The sequence below is a fragment of the Prionailurus bengalensis genome, chromosome D2 (genome assembly GCF_016509475.1).
Source record: "Prionailurus bengalensis isolate Pbe53 chromosome D2, Fcat_Pben_1.1_paternal_pri, whole genome shotgun sequence".
Classification (NCBI taxonomy): Eukaryota; Metazoa; Chordata; class Mammalia; order Carnivora; family Felidae; genus Prionailurus; species Prionailurus bengalensis.
In genome coordinates, this window is record NC_057351.1 from 9,354,956 (window position 1) to 9,374,888 (window position 19,933).

General features: G+C 43.6%; 1 protein-coding gene across 1 annotated transcript in view; it reads right to left on the reverse strand.

Moving 5' to 3' along the window:
• The window catches only part of CHRM3 (cholinergic receptor muscarinic 3), a 519,800-nt gene that overhangs the window by 273,407 nt on the left and 226,460 nt on the right, over positions 1-19,933 (reverse strand). Inside the window, exon 3 of the mRNA XM_043596199.1 lies at positions 14,474-14,536. The gene's annotated coding sequence lies outside the window, so the exon portion shown is untranslated. The remainder of the gene's footprint in view (positions 1-14,473; positions 14,537-19,933) is intronic.

Below are 19,933 nucleotides of genomic sequence, written 5' to 3' on the forward strand. Positions count from 1 at the left end.
CTGCTGAGACCCAACCAGATGCAATCATTCCTTCCTCTGATCCTCTTTAGAAACTTTTCCTCTATGCCTACTTCCTTAATTTTGTCTCGCTCTTTTGCTGCTGCTACATAGGTAAAGAGCAAAATACTTAAGTATCCCTTGAAAGTCTACGTTATTTTTTCAAGAACAAACTTCAGAGGCCTCTGTCTCTGAAGACGGAACTAACTCCCTCTCCTCCCCATCTGCCAGTAGAATCCACCTGCTCTCCTCTTATCAAAAGGGAACGCCCTATCATTTATTCCACCCTGCATTACTCTAAAGTGATGCAATTCAGCACCTTCAGTTATTTAGCCTCTCGTGGTAAGATGATTCTTCCTTCCTTCCTTCCTTCCTTCCTTCCTTCCTTCCTTCCTTCCTTCCTCCCTCCTTTCTTTCTTTCTTTCTTTCTTTCTTTCTTTCTTTCTTTCTTTCTTTCTTTCTTTCTTTCTTTCTATCTTTCTTTCTTTCTTTTCAGTAGGCTCCATGCCCAGCATGGAGCCCAACGCAGGGCTTGAACTTATGACACGGAGATCAAGAGCTGAGCTGAGATCAAGAGTCACACGCTTAACTGACTGAGCCACCCGGGCACCTGAGAGGATTCTTTCTAATTGTGGAATCCATTATGCTACCTTCTCCAGACTGGCTCTTTGAACAATGAAAAGAATCTACTGTCTTATGGACCCCTTCACTTTTTTTTTCCCCCACAACTGTGATACAGGCTAATGTGGCCATCCCATGCTACAGGGGAGGACACTGAGGCTCAAAGAGGTTAAGTGACTTGTCCATAGGAATGTAAATAGAAAAAACAACCCTTGTGGTGGCAGAAGGAAACTCTGAGAAACTATCAGATCTGCTTGCAAGTTCCTGCTGAGTCTGGGATTGGGAAAGGAGAGAGTAAGGTCATAGCGAGAACCCTTCCTCACTATTTCGTTTTCTTCCTGCTCTGCATTAGAGAAATAATAAGCATAGCTAAGGTTTATTGATTTCTTACCGAAAGGCAGGTACTACACAAATTCTTTACGTGTACCTATCTCATTTACAGCAAGATAAGGGTATTTATGACGTACCTATAAGTGCAGAGGGCAGATGATAAAACAGTATTATATAACTGGCCTGACCGAGGAGGAATCAGGATTTGAACTCAGATCTCCTTGCATTAAAGCCCACGTTTCTAATCCCTAGAACAATACGTCTCACATTTTAATTTAAGATTGAAGCCCACACACCTTGAGAACTTGTTAACGGCAGATTCCAATTCAGTAAAGAGTTGCTATGGGGTCTGAGATTCAGCATCTGCAGTAAATTCCTGGGTGATGCTGATGTTTGTCCATGATCCTCTGTCCCCCACCTCTCTGCCTCTCCCGTTAGCACTCTCTCTCTCTCAAAAAATAAGTTAAAAAAATTTTGAATCTCGCCTTCCTTCTTCTGTCATAGGAATGTTTTGATTTTGCAATAAATACAACATTATTTCAGGTAATACTTTAATGGTATGATTTTGTACCATAAACCTTTTTCCAACTGTCTGGAACACAATCCTACCTACGCTTACATGATATGTACTTCAGAATGCCTTGCCCTTTTTCTTGGATTTGATACATCAACTCATACAAAATTCCTTCATCATAGTGCTTTCTAGCATTAGGCACAATTTTGTGTTGCATTCGTTTGTAAGAATCTAAATAGAATGCGTTGGCTATTTTTTCCTAAGATGGAGACCCTCCAATGTAAGCTACGTAGGTTGCAAACAGGGGTTTTATCTGTTCATTTATTCACCCACCACCATCTGGTAGCTACTATGTCCCAGGCACTGTTCTAGATTTGCCCTTGGACACTGGTGGTTCCATCTGGAAATCAAGACACAGAGTATACACATTTTTAACACCCTGTTTTTATATTATATCCATGATGCTACAGAACAGTATATTTTAGGGGCGCCTGGGTCTGTTGGGCATCCGACTCTTGATCTTAGCTCAGGTCATGATGTCACGATTCATGGGTTTGAGCCCCAAGTCGGGCTCTGCACTGACAGCTCAGAGCCGGCTTGGGATTCTCTTTCTCTGTCTCTCTGTCCCTCCCTGGCTCATGCTCTTTTTCTCTCAAAATAAATAAACATTAAAAAAAAAAAACAGAGTATTTTAATTAAATAGTTAGTTTACTTAGTTTTAAGTGTTTTGCGTGATGCTCTGATATAACATGGTAATTAATGTCCTTTCCCAATACAAAATCTCATTCAATTACAGATACGTGTTTGGAAATGCGCCTGTGCACACACGAAATCTCCCCTGGCCTTTACTGAAGTGAAAATGAAGAACTTTTTATTAAATTTATCAGCTTCAAAACAAAAGCGGGGCCTTGCCCACCTCACCAGGCTTTAATTGGCTGCCATTTGGTTAAACATTAAGTTTTTAAAAACTTTGCCTTCAAACCATTAATCACTTTCTCTCTCCCCCATTTCTGTTAGGATGTCACCAGTGTCTGGCTGTCCTTTCTCTGTACGCTCTCTTGTTGTGTGCTGGGAAATTTATGTGCAATTTCTTTTTCTTTAAAAAAAATATTTTTTAATGTTTATTTATTTTTGACAGAGAGAGAGAGAGAGAGAGACAGAGCATGAGTGGGGGAGGGGCAGAGAGAGAGGGAGACACAGAATCTGAAGCAGTGGGGCTTGAACTCAGATCATGACCTGAGCTGAAGTCAGACGCTCAACCGACTGAGCCACCCAGGCGCTCCTATAGCGATGTTCTTATTTGTTGCTCATTTTCACGACCAGCTTTAATCACCATGTTACATGATAAGCGCTGAGGTGGAAAGGGCTAAGTGCCTGGCCCAAGTTGACAGGGACAGTCATGATGGGGCTGGCACAGGAGTCCATTCCAGAGTCCAGACCAACCCAGTCCAGTCCTCACCACCACCAGCCGTGACGAGAGCCCTGAAGCTGAAGGAAGGGGCAGAGTCAGGACACAGAGGTCTTCCCGAAAACAAGGCCCCTGAGGTCAGTTGCTGGGCACGCGGCGTGCTTTCTCCAGACCCGTTCTTCTAAATCCAGAAGGTTTAAATCTGTACCCCACTTGAACTCAGGGACACAGAGCCCTGTTGCCCAGTCTCTTAGGGTTGGGGAGACAGTAAGTGAGAAATGTATTTGCTCTTCCTTATGATTTCCTTAAGAACATTCTCTTTTCTCTAGCTTACTTTATTGTTAGAATACAGTATAGGATACATATAACATATGAAATATGTGGTAATCGACTGTTGTGTTACCGGTAAGGTTCCCAGTCAACAGTAGGCTATTAGTAGTTAAGTTTTTGCAGAGCCAAAAGTTATACATGAATTTTTGACTGCATGGGGCATCAGCACGCTTAACCCCTGTGTTTTCAAGGGTCAGCTGCACATAAAAATGTATATTTATAATATACTATTATACATGGCATTACATCCACAAATACCATAACAAAAAAAAAAACCCTGTAACTCATTAAAACTGTGTGTATATTGTTATATCTCAACTTCCTATGTATCACAAATTTATGTATGTTTTGTCCTTTCCTCATTCTTGACACTGACAGCCTCTCTTTTTTGGAATCTTCTTCCGGAAGATTTTATGCAGATATAAATCCATCACAGGTCAGCATGAGCTCTCCTTTCTTGCCAGCCACCCCTTCCACTGGGCCCCATGGACCTCTCCTCCACTGTGAACCATCTACCAGCTGGCTTCCATTTTTCCCCTCACATCTTTGACTTAGCTTTTCCTCAGGATCTTCATATCCCTTTTGCCTTGTCCTCTTCAAACTTTCCCTTTTGCATCTATCTCAGACTCAGCTGAGGTGAAGGCTGACTCACCCATATTTAGGGCCATTTCTAGGTGCACAATTGGCACGGCCAACGGTTATTCTGTTTTGTCCACACCCTATTGGTTATAGTTCTCAAAACCACTCCCACCTACAGATAAATAGGACATCCTCTACCACCAAGAAGCTGAGAGTACAGAGGTAGAGATGAAGATCTGTGCTCGATGGCAACATAGAAGGAACAATCTCTGAGGCAATGGCTTTCCAGAAGCACATGGAGGAAAACTAGTTGAGATCGAAGAGAAAAATGCAAGAAGAGCTAAGCACCTACACTTAAAAAAAGTTTATTTATTTTTGAAAGAGAGATAGAGATAGAGAGAGCAAGCAGGGGAGGGGCAGAGAGAGAGGGAAACAGAGAATCCCAAGCAGGTTCCGGTCTGTCAACACAGAGCCCAACGTGGGGGGCTGGAACTCACGAACCATGAGATCGTGACTGGAGCCGAAATCAAGAGTCAGACGCTTAGCCAACTGAGCCACCCAGGCACCCCTACCCACATACACTTTGGTGATCAGGGGAAATTATCATGGTTAAGTCATGATCTAATACCAGGAAGAGGCATTCATGAGCTTGGGGGATGGTGGGCAGAGAATGGCACCTTAGAGTGTCTTCTTCTATAAGGGTGGAGAGCAGGGTGCAAGTTGGGAAATGGTGAGAAAGAAGTTTGAGAATTAGGCAAAAATCAAATCACATGCTAAGAAAACTAGGGCTTTTTTATTTTCAAGTCTATGGGGAGTCAGATTATTTCAAACAATGCAATTGCTATACGTATTGAGGGCTTACAATGTGCCATTTCTTATCTTCACAGCTCTTCTGTGAGAAAAGTGTTACTATTCTGTCCATTTTATAAATAAGCAAACTGAGAGCCATAGAAGGTAAGTAACGTAGAAGGTCACACAGCCAAGAAGTGGCTCAGTGGAATTAAGATTAGATTTTCACTTGAGAAACAGAAAGGGTTTATCTAGCTTCTGGGTTGCACCTGTATAACACACACAGCACTAAGACAGAGACATGGAGAAGCAGAGAGTGGAAAGAGGAACAGGGGAGTTCAGTTCTGCCGTTCTGACTTTGGAGCATGTGGTGAAACCCTGTAGAGAGAGTTGTCTCTACAGATACAGATAGATGTGAACTAGGGAAAGGTGTCTAAGCTAGAGGCACAGATTTGAGGTCATAGTCTAAGCCTGGAAGTTAAATGAAATAAGGAGAATTCTGAACAGAACTTTGCGGGGGCAGAGGAGAGAATTTGCACTTAGGCAGCTGATAGAAGGAGAGAGAGAGAAGGAAGGAAGGAAGGAAGGAAGGAAGGAAGGAAGGAAGGAAGGAAGAGAGGGAAGGAGGGAGGGAGGGAGGGAGAATGGCAATGAGGGAAAAAAAGGTACAATGAGATTCAAGGAGAGGAAGTTCCTTGCATTCCAAGCAAAGAGAAAATTTCAAAAAGACCAACGGCAGCAAAACTTGCAGAGATGTCAAAAAAGTTGTGGATCAAAAATTCTTAGGGTTCATCGACCAGGAGATCTTCACTCATTTTAGCGACAGTTCCAGTGAGGCAGGGGGACCAGCCACCAGGCTACGGAGGGTTGAGGACTGAGGAGGAGGAAACCTAAGGAAGGAACTAGGGTCACTGGCGGGTTGGAGGAAGAGAAGGAGGGAGAGATAGAAATCAAAAGAGAACCTAGGCGGTGTTGTTGCTTTTTCTTTATGATTTGAACCCATTTGACATGTACATATGAAAGGCAAATCATCAAAAGAACAGAAAGGTGTGAAGACAGGAGAGAGCAAACACCACACCGACTAGGAAAGAAGAAGACAGAGACTTCGCTGTGCTGTTTTCTGAATCCAGGCTTTCCTCCCTCCTGGGGGTAGCTTTCTCTTCAGCCTTTGACGTTTTGGTTCCTGATTAAAGTCACCCACATATTTTCCCCACTTTCCATCTAGCTCCACGTAGTGTTGCCTAATTAATTTTTCTCACGTTATCCCCTAGTTCATATTCTTTCAGTGGTATTCCGTGATTTTTCAGATAAAATCCAAGCTGCTTTAGAATTACAAAGTCCTCTTCATTCTGCTCGTCCCCTTCTCTCGCCATCCTTGAAAACCACCCCCTGCGCGCGCGCGCACACACACACACACACACACACGGATGATACCTGCATTCTGCCCTGTGATCCTTTGCAATGTTCTCTGGTTTCTTTCTGCCTATGTAAGTCCTACTCTCTCTCCAGCCTCTATATATGTCATCCCTTTTTATTGAGGGGTGTCTCTGTGCCCCTGAAGCCATGAAAAATGTTACCTTTTATTCTGCTTTGGCATGCCATTAACACATCCTTTTCATAAACATGTTCTACAAGCTCACATAGGTCTATCACTGCGAAAAGCATCAAGGATGTAAACACATTAAGGCTATAGCCCATGACCACAACAGGTCAATGATCTGTTTGGTACTTAAACTACTTAGTTACATTGCTACTACCTGGTCTTGTATTTAACACTTTACAACATTAAAAAAAAATGTGTATGGCTTCCCGTCTAAATGGAACTGCACATTCTTTGAGGATAGACCCTGTGTATTAAAGCATTGGTATAGATCATCTAAAATTTCTCTTAGGAACATCCAGCAGGAATTGAATAACTCCTTTGCTGTAAAGAAAACTGGATAAAGTTTGCAGTCTTGGAATAATAAGAAACTGTGTAGATGGATTTTCTTTTTTTCTCCCCTCTGACACACTAGAATGTAAATACAGCACTTCGACAGCTTTTGCCTTTGATCACATTATGAGATCTTTTCTTTCCAAGTCATCCTCATACGCACTTCGAATTTATTTCTTCTTATACTTCCATGTACGCTGCATGTTGTCTGGTGTGAAGACTGTGGCTTGTGTTTAATGTTCCTTTCTATGGGTTTTAAACAAATTTATTTATTTTTGAGAGACAGAGAGAGACAGAGCATGAGCAGGGGAGGGGCAGAGAGAGAGGGAGACACAGAATCCGAAGCAGGCTCCATCCAGGCTCTGAGCTGTCAGCGCAGAGCCCGACGCGGGGCTCAAATTCATGAACCGTGAGATCATGACCGGAGCCGAAGTCAGAGGCTTAACCGACTGAGCCACCCAGGTGCCCCTGTACAATTTTTTTTAAGTTTATTTATTTATTTTGAGAGAGAGATAGAGAGAGAGGAAGAGAGAGAGTGTGTACCAGGGAGGGGCAGAGAGGGAGAGAGAATCCCAAGTAGGCTCTGTGCTGTCAGCACAGAGCCTGATGTGAGGCTTGATCCCAGGAACTGAGATCATGACCTGGGCCAAAATCAAGAGCCGGACGTGTAACTGACTGAGCCACCCAGGAGCCCCTACGATGTTTTTATTCTAATGAGCTCTTTCATTTCTCTTGGAATGTAACTGAATTTCTCCATGTTATGGAATTATGTCTAAAACCCTCTTTTATTTAAAAAGTATCACCTACTAACTCCAAACTTGGATTTTTATGAAGTTAATCACCTTTATTACTTTATCTGATTACTCCAGTTTTCTAGAGCTGCTCTTTTGTTACAAGTTTTTATAGTCATCCCATAATATTTTTTAATTTTTGATTCCCATCTCCCGATACTGTTTGTGTGTTTGTCTTAAACAGGATTCTGTGATGGGCGCCTTGGTGGCTCAGTCGGTTAAGTGTCTGAATTTGGCTCAGGTCATGATCTCATGGTTCTTGAGTTTGCGCCTGGCATCAGGCTCACTGCTGACAGTGTGGAGCCTGCTTGGGATTCTTGCCTGCTTTGGAATCTCCCTCTCTCTCTCTCCCTCTCTCTCTCTCTCTCTCTCTCTCTCCTCCTGCCCTTCCCTTGCTCATACTCATTCTCTCTCTCTCTCTTAAAAATAAATAAACATTAAAAAATTTTTTTAAAGTGGGATTCTGTGATATATTTTGATGATTTGATCAATTGTTGGATAGCATTTTATTTCTTTTGTATATGGCGTAACACCTATATTTACTTCCCAAATGTTTCTTTTCTAATGTTTATTTATTTTTGAGACAGAGAGTGACAGAGTGTGAGCAGGGAGGGGCAGAGACAGAGGGACACACAGGATCTGAAGTAGGCTCCAGGCTCTGAGCTGTTAGCACAGAACCCGACGCAGGGTTCGAACTCACAAACTGTGAGATCATGACCTGAGCCGAAATTGGACGCTTAACCGACTGAGCCACCCAAGTGCCCCTCAGTGTTTCTTTTCTTTTGTTTTCTTTTGTTCCTAATTTGGATTTTCTTTTCTCTTTGGTTCAAAGGTTCCTCTGAGAACTTAATCATTTTTTTATGCACTGCTTTTATTTGGGTCACTTCTGAAAACTTTCTAATCCAATTTCATAGAATGAGGTATAATCTTGCTAGAGAACTATTAGATTTACCACTTCCCCCTAATGTGCCTTTTTGAGCCTGATTGTAGGACTTCCCACAAGCTGGGTGAAGTGCCCCAGGGTGTAAGATAGGCGCATATGCCCTCAGGGACCTGTGTGGTGGTGGGGGGGGCGGGGGAGGGGGCAATCCCCAGGGGCAGGTGTGCCTGAGGCCGGTCTGGTGCTGAGCTCTCCCTGGCTGCAAGCATGCTGGGGACAGCTGGCTTTGCGACACTCTGAGCACAGCCAAGGTGGGCTCTGACACCTGGACATCAAGTTCAGTGCCCAGCCCCTGAGTGGGCAGCTGCCCACATGGACAAAGGGCTGGGAGCTGATGGAGGGACAACTGGTGACACAGGTTGCCAAGGGACATGATACAGAATTGGGCTGGGAGGTCCTGGGGGCGAGGACAGCTGTCTGTGGCAGGCCCATGTCTCTGTGTTCACCCAAAGCAGATACTTCTGTCCAGTACTGCCCTGCAACCCAGACCGTAGGACCCTGGCCTTGACCTTGTGCACCACTGTCTTGCTCCTCAGAATTTAGTCAGCATCAGCATCAGCCTCACCTGGGAGCATATCAGAAACGCCAAAGCTCAGGCCCACCTCAGCCCTTCTGAATCAGAATCTGTATTTTAACAGGTGCATCCATGTTAGTGTTGGAGAAGTGCTGTATCTGTGTCCACTCTGGACTTCCTCTGGCCATGACCCTCTGCATGGGAATTGCCCACAGGGAGTTGGGTTTCTTCTAGACCAGGCTTCATCTCTGCAGGTCCCTAGAATCTCTCACCAAAGGTCTGCTCACTTCTAGGGCTTACGTGGTGGCTTCACCAGATGCATCCTTAGGTGTCCCTGGGACCCCATGGCTGGCCAAGGGACAGCTGTGACACAGTGGGGAGGGGGCGTGTTAGACTTTCACAGGGAGTGTCTACATGAATGGTCCCAGAGCGAGGCCCCTGGAAAGACAGGGAAGAGCCAGGGACGGGAAGGGGGTGGGCCCTGGACCTCCAACTGCACTTTTTCTCCTGGTTCCACAGATAAACTCAAGCCCACTTTGGCCCATTTATGACTGACATGCCCTTTTAGTGGGGTCCAAACTATGTGCAGGGTGATGGCTATAAAAGAATATATGTTTTATACAAACTTAATATACTTGATACTAAAAAGTCAGGTTGGATTCCAAAATCATTTGCCTTACCTTAAGAAACTTCAACAGAACATTCATCAGTGAAAGAAAGTAATAGCTGTTAGATACTTCAAACATAATGTCAGTTACAGGAAACCTTTGAATGGCTATAAAATAGGTTTCAAATTTTCTATCACCTACTTGTTCTTACAAAGCATCACACAGACAGTGGCTGTCAAGATTTTAGACAGATACTGATCAAGAATTAGAGGTCACTGTTTCCAACATGATACCTGATAAAGAAAAGCTGCATGTAAATTTACACTTCTCATGAAAAACATTTAAAAGTATTTTATTTGAAAATTCGATATAAATTCAATAGTTAGTATTATCCCCAATACTTTTTATTTTCTCTTCTTTCGAGTACTAAGAATATATATTGAATGCCTTTTCTGTAAAATTCCATAGAGATGCTCTCAAATCCTGTCTAATTCACCCAAGTACCATACAAACATTATGTATGCCTAATAAAGTAAAGAAAGGTGAGAAACATGTATCTAGCTAGCCAGAGCTGACTGAGAAAAGATAAGGTTCCCAGAACAGGCGAGGTGAAGAAAGATACTCCCTCATATTACACGCAATAGGTCTTTGGATCACAAATGTCTATTATTCCTGACTTTTATTAGAAATACATCCTTTAATAAAGTAGATTTCCTTCCTTCGTACAATTTGAAAAAAGCCAGATATTTTTTCCCCTCAACAGATCAGCTTCAGAATTTTTTTAACGTTTTCCTAACGTATAATTATCATCTTCCAAAGACCCAAAAGTGTTGTCAATGTGACTGAAATCAGAATGTAAATATTTTATAAACAGCTGTCAAATCTCAATTGGCAGAAAACAAAAAGCCCCCGAATTGCTGTAATCGACCCACGAGGCTACATCATTTAATTGACAGATAAGACATTTTTCTAGTTTCCATTTTCCCATCAGCATTTTAATACGTTACCACGGTATGCCATCCTGGAGAGTCACTGTGACAATTTACTTGAAGATGGAATAAATTCTGAAATGCTCTCAGGGAGATGCCTAGCGCAGTAACCGAATTCTGCTTCATGGAACATTCTTCACACTCAGTGTATTTGGAATGGCTGTTACTAACACGGACTAAATATTGGCATCAAGGGAATGTTATCCTGCCCATTTTTAAAAAAAAGGCAAAATGCTCTTAGCAGTTCAATAATTTATTATTTCATTCTTTTGGGCCTTCATTCAACAAACAGTTCTGCTCGTCCACATGTCAGGCTTAGCTAATAAATCTTTGTAAGATCCAAAGAACCGGCCTCCACCACCCATCACCAGAGATCAGAAATACTGCTCGTAAAAATACCTGAAGCGATCCCTCCCAAAGATTTACTATTCTTTCCTTGTGCCCTGCTGTCTGTCCCTCTCCCCAGAATTTTTTTTTCATCTTTACTTTTATTTTTTTTTCCCCTTCCTTCCTAAGCAATAGACTCTTCGGGGACATCTGTAAGCACTGCTTAATTTTGGGGGGGATATTGGATCTACGACATTTTCTGCCTCTACATTCATTCATTCACTAAATATTTACTAAGCTTCTTGCAGGGACCAGGCATCCTTGTAGGCACTGTGGGCTTTGGCAAGGAAGGAACAGATAAGGCCCTGCCCTCACCGAGCTTAGATCACACTATGGCAAGAGATAATAAACCATAAACAAACATGGCTGAATTCTTCACGTCTGGCCTAAATCCCTCATTTTTCACGTCTCTCCTAGATCCCCTAAGTTCTATGCGTACGTAGTTTTTGCCATACATGGGTATTTTTGTATGCTCTACAAAATAAAATTTCTCGTTTTTAAAAGGAATTCAATTTGGGTACCTGGGCTGGCGCTCATATCCAGAGAGTGGTCAGGGAAGGCTGAAGCAGCTGAGATCCGAATTGGAAGGACCAGGGACACACAATGCCAGCCAGGGGACTACACTGCCAGGGCCCCGGGGGTGTCGGGGGAAAGAACACAAAGAAACATTCAAGGAACAGTGAAGAGGACACTTGCTGGAGTTGGGAAGCAAGGAGTCAAGTACAGGTAGAAACGGGATCGTATGGGGTGTATAGGTCATTGTTGTGCACTGGGGGTTTTGCTCTTAATGTAGAGGAAGGAGTTGAAAGGTTTGCAACAGGTCTCCAGCAGGAGAGTAACGAGATGTGCTCCGGGCTCCCCAGTCTCCTGGAGGCCAGGAGACCATCGGGAAGCTCACACAGTTGTCCAGGAAAGACAGAATGATGACCTAGGGCGGGATCGTGCCAGAAGAGACACGAAGAAATGAAGAGATTCAGGATCTATTTGAAAGAAAGGAAAGGAAAAGGGAAAGTACTGAGAAATCGTGGCTTCAGTGGCCAAAAGGAAAGTTTGACTTTAGCAGATGCAGCTTTTCCCTGCCTTAGCAAAGGAGATCTGACAAAGAAAGCTATTATTTTACACGAAGAGAATATCAGAATATCTGACACCCTCCATTTACAAATAAAGAACAAAGGTCCAGAGAGGTGAGCTGGCGTTTTTCAAGCCTTGGAAGAGTTGGCTGCCACCTGCACTGCCCCCCTCGTATTTTCCAGCCCAGAGACTTTTCCATTACAAGCACCTCCTTCCCTGACTCAGCTCAGTACCTTATTCAATATCGTGCATGACTTTCTTTGGAAAGGAGTTCTTTATATAATTTATCTTTTACCTGCATTTTCCCCCGATCCCAACAAGTGCGAGTAAAGGAACAGAGATTGTTGGAAGGAGAATATTTAATATTTGGACCATAGGTTAAAAGCTGAATTGTGGTGGCCTTATTGAGACCATGAGTTCTAAACTTTTACTGCCAAACCCCCCCCCCAAAAAAAACAAAAAAAAAACCCACCTTGGAATTAATATTTCCTTCACTTGCTTTCACAGGCAATTCCAATCAAATCTGATCTCCCCAAATTAGAATTTTCTCTCTTCTTTTTTTTTTTTTTAATGTGGAATAGCCTAAGTTCACTCGGTTTTATAAGTGGATAATCCAGTGGAAATTCTGGCTTATCGAAGAGCAAGCATTCAAAGGGGTAATGAATTGGCGATGTTGCTGACTAGCCAGCAGATGTAAATACCGAAAGCACAGGCTCCTGGCATATGCTGTTAGGATAGGCATCAGGGTAACAGAGGACAGGGAAGGGCACCGGAAGGTCCAGCTCAAACCTCAACCTTAACACTCAGTGTGTGAGTTTCCCCATCTGTAGATGGGGATAATAACACTTACCCTGACTGCACACTACTGCCAAGATTAAAGACAGGCATGTCTAGCACAACCCCCGGATACGAACGCCCGTGAATCAGTGCTGTCTGGACTGGGCTCTGAGTGTCAAGAGATCTAGAGAATCAGGGATTTATCGGAGTCATCCCACAGGAGAGCTGATGGGAGGCTCACCGGAGGGCAAGAATGTCATCAAGGAGTCAAGTTCATTTTACTTTCCTGCTCTAACATCTCTGGCTGTGGCTTTCGTCCTTGGGATCTCAAGATGGGGGGGGGGGGTGTGTGCTGTGTATCAGGCATGTTCTTTCCTTTCTGTATTTTATGATGTTCTGAGATCTTAAAACCTTGCTGCTGAGGGAGAGCCTGCCTCTGTCAAGGCTAGCCAGTTCTTTTCATTTATTTTTATTTCCTAATTTTTTGGAAATAATTTATTGTCAAGTTAGCTAAGGTACAGTGTATACAGTGTGCTCTTGGCTTCAGGAGTAGATTCCTAGGTTTCAGCGCTTGCATACAACTCCCAGCGCTCACGCCAACAAGAGGGCTACCCAGTTCTTAGAGACAGCGAAGGGCGTAGCCCAGAGCACATCTTTCATGTGTAAACCAAGCAACCCTGGATCCACAGTCCCAGTTCTCCTCTAACTCACACACCAAGCCAGTGTTTCCTCAGCCCTAAGTCACCCAGCGGCCAGGGACCACCCTTACAGCCCAGAGCCCCTCACACGGTTTTAACTGGACAATCCTCAACCGTATGCCCCACCCTGCACAGCTGTTCCCACAGACACTCCCAGGAGAGACTGTTGACTCAGACTCTCTCCTCTTCCCGTCTTCTGCCTCTCGACCAAACCCGGTGCCTCCTCAGGTGGCCTGGTGGCACAGAGTGGCCCTTCTCTCAGCATACGTAAGGAAGAAATTCTCCTTTCAATGGCATTTACCTCTCCATGTCAACACTCAGTCACCTCCACAAATTAAAATCCGCGGCTACAAATGTTAGAACAGCTTTCCAGGTAAGAAGATGAAGTAATAACAATATTCCCAAAATATTCTGCTCTTGAAGCTCTGATCTTTTAAGTCAAGAAGGGAATGAGTGCAGGAAGGGAATAAATTCAGGAAGAGAAGTCCTCCCTGGGGCCCAGCATCCAGGGTCATTAGTGAGAACCAAGTTACGTGGCCTCAGTAAAGGAGTCTGGGAACGTGACGGTATTTAAACAAGGCATTTCACTGCCTTTCAAAATACCAGGATGATGATGATGATGACGATTTTTAGAAGGAAGAAGGGAGAAGGGATATTGACTAGGACAATAACACTGTCTGCTGAATAGAGAAGGTATTAACAATAACATTGAGAGGAAATGGAGCTTTTTCACAATGTTGCTCTGTCTTTATATTCACTATCAGATTTTGTATGGTGTTTTATATAAGGTGGTATCAATCAAGGGGTAATATTTAAGCTTCTGTAAATTAGACAAGCTATAAAATTTTATATACGCTAAAAATTCAAACATTTGGCACTAATTTCCAATAACCCCGTCTTGCTACACTTAAGAGACAAATGAGTATTTGAAAGAAAACAACATTTCATATTTTAACCGACATGCTTTCATTGTAATTTTGAATATTATGAGCAAAAAGCCAAAAAAAAGTGTCTGTATTAAGACAAAAATCAAGCACGACTGTGTTATCTATGTTGAGATGCACAGAGAGCAATTATAAATCATACTTGAAAACGCCAACTTAGAAATTCCTATTCCTCATTAATCTGTTTCACTGATCAAGCCATACATCCTTTTTTTTGTTAAACCAAAGAACTCAACCCAGAAAAAGATCTTACCTTATAGTACCTCAGTAGAAGTTCTGAATGTCATTTATTTGGCCTCTGACCAGAACACAGATGCTAGAAGAGAATTAAGAAAATAAGGTTAACATAGAGCCCCGGGATGAAAAAAATCAATAGGTTAAACAAAAGATTTGAGGCAATGTACGAAAATTATGGAACTTTCTAGGGAATGTGATCCTGGTACTGAACCACCGCATATCACTGATGAGGATACAGGTGGTCAGAGAGTTAAGATCCCTGTCATTGGCAGAAGAAACACATCTATTGACTTTCTACAAAAGGATCTTTGTATAGTTCCACTCCTCATACCCATCAAAGCCCCCGTCATAGTGAAGGGTCACAAAGGGAGAAGAACAGAAAACAAAAGATACTGCACATCCCTTCCTTTTAGAAGTTAGTGATGGTACCCTCCTTTGTTGGCAAGTGGGTTAATACCATCTACCTTCCTCAGAAGCTACCTTGGTCCGCTACCTTCTCCAGACACGATGGACACGTATACACGCAGTTAACTCCTGCTTAGGGCCCTTTTCACATTAGGAGAGGGTCAAATCTTAACATCCCCCAACCCCGTTTCAGACACGGACATTCACATTTTTTTTTAAAGTATATTTATTTATTGTGAGACACAGAGAGAGTGCAAGTGGGGGAGGGGCAGAGAGAAAGGGAGAGAGAGAATTCCAAGCAGGCTTCAAACTTTCAGTGCAGAGCCCGATGCGGGGCTCAAACTCACAAACCGTGAGATCACGACCTGGGCCGAAATCAAGAGTCAGACACCCAACTAACCGAGTCACTCAGGCACCCTTGACATTCATATATTTAAAGTGCATAGAGCCTGACATTTAGGCTAGAACCTTAGGAAAGCTTTTAGAAGGTCGACTAGAGAAAGAAAAAGAGACACCACGTTCCACGGGGAGAGAGTGAAGGAAGCGTGCTCCTGTGAAGGACTTCACGGACAACACAGGGTCGGGAGGGAACCATAAGTGCTATGGCAGAATTGGGGGTGGGGACTGACAAGATGTGGCTGGATTTTTAAAAGGAGAACCTTGCAGTTTCCTGAGAGGTGACAGTGAGGTCAGACCATAGGAGGGGAAGAGGCCGTGAGGTGAGAGGGTGAGGTTCCCAGGGTGCCTAGGACGAGAGGAGCTCAGGGCAGCCTCTGAGAATGTGGTCTGCAAGATAAGCCTGGAGACAGAAAGAAATACTTCATTCACAATGAAAAATAGATGCATGTCTTGTGTGTATCTTTTGTTGAAAGTATCGATCTGCAGAAGATTGGGAAAAAGGAAAAGAAAGAAAAGTCACTGGTGCTGCCTCAGTCTGAGAAGCCTTATCCTAGGGAACATTCCTCCTTTGCTGTCTCATTCTCCCTGAGGGCCTCTCACTCTGCTATTGCCTGCACTGGCGGAGCTCTCGATCAAGGGACCTCTCCCACTCTGGGAAAAGGGTCCCGGACCCAAGTGAAGCCTCACACGGTTCCTCTCCCTGCAGCCCCAGCAGAGGAGGGCAACCTCGGGAAGGAGCAGCTGAAGCTGATCATCTCCTGAGAGCATGGGTAAACTGAGGCTGTGGCTGTGAGTGAACAGAGGTCACTTGAATCCAGGCTCTCTGGCCTTTTCCACCTATGGCCTTGCTTCTGGTAGATCCCAGCATCTCCTCAGGAAATAATACATGTATCATGGCACTTCAAGGGAATGTGCGGCAGCATTAACACTCCTGTTGTAACTAGAGGAAGTGCTAGGAAAAGCATCAAATAGCACGTCAGTGGGAGGATACAGACATTTCTGTCTCTGGTCTCTAACAAACCGGATGTTTTCTGCCAGGTGGGGCATGCCAGGGAGCCTAGACTTCATCTTTCACCGTTGATTCCTTATAGAATCTAGGGAACCCAAGGGCAAGTGGATCTCACTGAGGCCCGTGTCAGTCCGTCACTGTAACCTGCAAAGTCCCCCACGCACAGTAATTGCTCAATACGTATTTGTCATATGGATTTTATCATTAAAATGAACGGTTTTCCAGAACACAGTTGAAGCAGAAGTAGAAGTCCTAACATGCCTATGTATTAGGATTATGATCACTTGAATATGTAAATACATATCTCAATAAAATAAAATTAAGTCACACATTTAATGACAAAATAAACTCTATCCAGTCATGCAAGTGTCTGCTAATAAAAATATCTCATTCACTACATGAATCAGAGACTGAATAATAACTGAATAACTGAATAATAACTGAGACTGAATACCTCGAAGAATCTCTAAGTTTCTCTAGTGTTAGACTCGGCAAAGCACTCATCGTGAGGACCAGTGAGGGAACTGGCTTCCATCATAACTTCAAATTACCTCTATCGCAAATTAACTGCGCATGACATTCATTGAGGGTGAGCGTCAGCTCTCCGAGTGTAGATGACAGGCTCTACCAAATCCCAGTAGACACGGCTCAAAGGGTTATATGATGAAAATATGATTGGCGATTCCAGAGATTGTTGTCATAATCTTGCAGTAGGCCAAATAAAGAGGAACACAAAGCCAGACACAGAATAATAATTAAGGAACCACAGATGAGAAGATTCTTTCAATAGGCCAACAAAACATTACTTTTAGGATGTGTAGGCTCTTTTGTCAGTGTCTTTAATTGTTTCTTTGTGTCGTATCAGTGGGTATTTACAGAGGTCATGAGATAGCAACAAGGTGGCAGGTCTGGACTTTTAGTATAACCATCTGAACGGTCCCATTTCCTTCAATCTTTTCCAAAAACTCACATTATTTGCCTACTTCCTAATTATTGTGAGCATGCACAGTGCTCTGATCTCCTGGGAGACACAGAACACTTGAGCAGATGTTTTGCAATCTAAGTGAGTGATAACTGAACCCACAGCCATCTGATGTTTAAAATTTTTTTTAGTTTATTTATTTATTTTGAGAGAGAGAGAGCACAAGAGCAAGCAGGGGAGGGACAGAGAGAGGGAGACAGAGAGGACCCCAAGCAGGCTCCGTGCTGTCAGCACACAGCCCGACGTGGGGCTCGAACTCATGAACTGTGAGATCATGACCTGAACCAAAATGAAAAGTCATATGTTTAACCGACGGAGCCACCCAGGTGCCCCACAGCCATCTGATTTAGACAGCATCATACCTGCTCACAGCTCCGAAATAAATAAGCTTAATTAACTAATTTAACTTCTGGTATTCAGCTGAAATTAGATCCCAGCCTCTTCGGAAAGATCTAGAATATTCTCCTTTTTAATTTCATGATATAGCTTTAGTTTTTAACTTGCTTATCAAAGACCAAAATAACACGTGTTTTGACAAAGTTGTGTCTGACAGCCTGCTTTATGGGAATAGGATAAATATGGTTCTAAAAATGTATATATTATGCTAAGTCTGGTTTGCATTAAGTTCTTATCTAAACACAGGATTCACTAAGTATCTGCATTCATTCAGATGTTGTGTTGGACCCTCACTAGTTCCTTTCAAAGTCTGTCTTCTCATTTTTAAGCCAGCCTATCCAGAAAAAGGAAAGACAGATAATTAAGACATGAAATTGTTCTTATGAATGAAATGATTCATTCTTTTGTTACTCTTCCCAATTTGCAGATGAGGCTTGGGGATCAAATCACTGTCTCAGAGTTGTCCTGTGAGTGGTGGGTAGAGCTGCTGTCCGAGCTTGGCTCCTTTGCATTTCCAGTCGCACATAGTTGTAGCGGTAACCACAACAGCGACAAGTATCTACGAACGCTCACCATGTTGCAGGTGCCATTCCGAGCCCTTTGTTTTTTTTTTTTAACGTTTGTTTATTTTTGAGACAGAGACAGACACTGCATGAACGGGGGAGGGGCAGAGAGAGAGGGAGACACAGAATTGGAAGCAGGCTCCAGGCTCTGAGCCATCAGCCCAGAGCCCTACACGGGGCTCGAACTCACGGACCGTGAGATCGTGACCTGAGCTGAAGTTGGACGCTTAACCGACTGAGCCACCCAGGCACCCCCCGAACCCTTTGTATACACCCGGTCATTTAATCACCACAGCCCTAACTATTGTTGTCTACATTTCATAGATAAAGAAACAGCTGCCTGTTTGCTCTGTGTTGGGGCACCACAGCTCCACAGGGATCATTGAGACCAAATTTGGCGTTGCTTCATCTTTTTCCATTTACCATTCCCCTTCTCTGTCCTTTCCTTCTTATTTTACTTCATCCGAGACATACAATTAACACCACTCTCGGTTTGAATGGGTAGAGGTGCAGCAGGTCCAGCAATATCCAAAACATTTTTGAGATGTTGCTTTGCCTGTGCTGACGGTCAATGGATCTTGATCCGGGCAGCACCGCGAGAATTTTTAGTGGATCCTGAGCCCTCTAAGATAGATAGGCTCTACTTTCATATTCCTGAGAACAGAACACTCTGGAAGGGGAGAGGCAGTAAGTGGGAATGGCATTGGGAGCTGAAGAAAAGCTCCCACTTTGGGGGTTTGCTGTCCAGGAGTGTTGCCACACTGCAGTGTCTAAAGAGCCATTGCAAAGCCAAGATGGTGGGCAGTGGGCCCGCTTGATGGGGGACACAGTCTTAGAAGCCTTCAAGACAGGTTCCGTACTCATCATCAGGATGGGAGCAGACTCGGTGGCTCATCTGAGCTGACAAGACCTCAGCCAGTGGCTAGGAACACGGGCAAGGTTTGGTAGTCTAGAGTGAGTGCCCTGGTCATAGTGAAGCAGATCCCTGGGTCCCTAGCCTTCAGAGGTGTGTTGAATTGGGGGGTGGGGGCATCTATTTTAAATAAGAATGAGAAGAGCAAACCAGGATTTGAGGATGATGAACTGTAAACACTGGCTCTACCAAGGCCCACCCTGGACCTCTTGGAGGTCACAGGATTCTCAGAAGCTGCCAACTGGAGAGGACGAGTCTGCTTCTTTACTACTCGGGACCTGGGCACGGCTGAGTCTTGGTGGCTGGCAGTGGTCAATTCTCACGGCTCCGGGAGCCTGAAGTCAGTAGGAGTGGCTACTGAGATTCTTATAAAGTCTCATTACACCCAGAGTTCTGGAAATTTGAGGCAGCATCAGCAGACAATTGAATGAAGAGAATTTCAGTTTTGGTAGAAAGCGGTAATGGAAGAAGAAAACTCTCCTACGTTCGTGGAAAAGGACCGCCTGCCAGTCCAATTTTCGCAGACCTAATCTCATACCGTTGAGATAAAGGTTGGAGGCTAGATTCGACTAGACATACAAAACAGTGTGAAGGGTATTACTCAGACTTTACAATTTCACCTTTCTCCGTCTGTACACAGAAAAGTAACAAAAAGGAGCTTCACCAATAATATTAACGCCTGTCGGCTGGCTCTTTCTGTAATTAGATGTGATTCTTGTGTACTTCTTTGTTTCTATAAATTAGAAGAAAATGTCTTTCATATGAACTAACTAGTGTTTCTACAGGGCCCACGAAATGGCTAGAATGTA